Here is a 1,450-nt window from a genome sequence, read left to right as displayed (position 1 = left end):
AAAGAAGAAGAAGAAGAAGAAGAAGAAGAAGAAGAAGAAGAAGAAGAAGAAGAAGAAGAAGAAGAAGAAGAAGAAGAAGAAGAAGAAGAAGATCCTCATCATCATCATCATCAAAATCAACATCAATATATAATACACGGCGTTACTTTTCGCCTGATTCTGTTTCCTTTTGTTAGCGTGACTCAGCAGCCCGCCGGAGCTCCCCGGCTCGGGGTCACGGGGTTAATTAGCCCTGAAGCGATTTTGCCGGTGTTGGTTAAGAAGTTCGCATTTTTGTCTACGTTTGAAACGATATAACTTCTTCCCCTTTCCACACAGTAAACCATTACGTGGATGAACTAAGAGCTCAATGTCTTGCGATTTATTCAGCATTTGAATGGTTAATTTCTGTGTCTAGGTTTTTGTTCTAGACAAATGTTTGTAGAGTACCCAATTTGTCCTATTTTTGTTACATACATACTCATGAATAATTGATTGTTTTTTTAAAAACAGCACCACAGATCTCTCCAGGTTCTGTGTTAAACTGACTACAAATATCATGTCTTTTACCATGAGAAATCTTAAATCTGCGCAAGTAGTAATAGTCAAGTTATAAGAGAAGAAAGATGCACATCTGCATTTTTAAACTAAAGACACTCAGCGCTAGCTCTTTTGTTTTACCATTACACAGGACAAAGTTACTCTTTGTTCATGAATGATGCCGTGTCTGTGGCAGCCTGCATACAACTAAGAAAGATATATTATGTGATTTAAAAAACCCACCACAAAACTGTGTCAATACAAGGGTAGAGATGTACTTCTTGTAAGGAATAAAAGTAATGACAGCTAAAACATTTATTCGTAGTGTTTGTGTTGGACATCTGCGCGGACACTTAGGAATGCAAAGAAATCAGAACATTGTCAGTTGTTGCAAATGGTCATAGCAACGAAAATAAAAGCTGGAAAAGTCTGGTGCTCATTCAGTGTCACTGGAAAGCTAGAAATTATTCTTATAATACAAATAGAAGAAGTCATCATTGGTTGAGCCCATTTCAGAACCAAAGGCTGAGAGTCTCATAGAAATGACGAGAAAAATAACTTGGACCCGTTCGTTATTTAAACTTCAAACTTCCAAGTAAGTCGAATGCATCATTGCACTCTACTGTACCAGAGTGGCTGAAAGATTAAAATGGGTGCGGGTAGGGGATGGAGGGGTTTTTCTCTATCACAATACAGCAGTTTTTCGAGATTACTTCATTTCGATCGTTCATTTGAGCTTTAAGTGCTTTGAACTGATTATGCTGTAGGATTTTGAAGAATGGGTTTCTGCAAAATGAGAAAATTGCTCATTTCCGATTGGACTTAACGGGCGTGACTGAGCAATTTCTAACTAAAGTAGTCTCAGCTTACCACGACAGGCAATTAAACATTTTGCCATTCACATTGCATTGACATCAAGGGTATATATATA

The sequence above is a fragment of the Aplysia californica genome, unplaced genomic scaffold, assembly GCF_000002075.1.
Source record: "Aplysia californica isolate F4 #8 unplaced genomic scaffold, AplCal3.0 scaffold00915, whole genome shotgun sequence".
Classification (NCBI taxonomy): Eukaryota; Metazoa; Mollusca; class Gastropoda; order Aplysiida; family Aplysiidae; genus Aplysia; species Aplysia californica.
The sequence above is the reverse complement of the archived record's forward strand: the minus strand, read 5'-3'. Positions refer to the sequence as shown.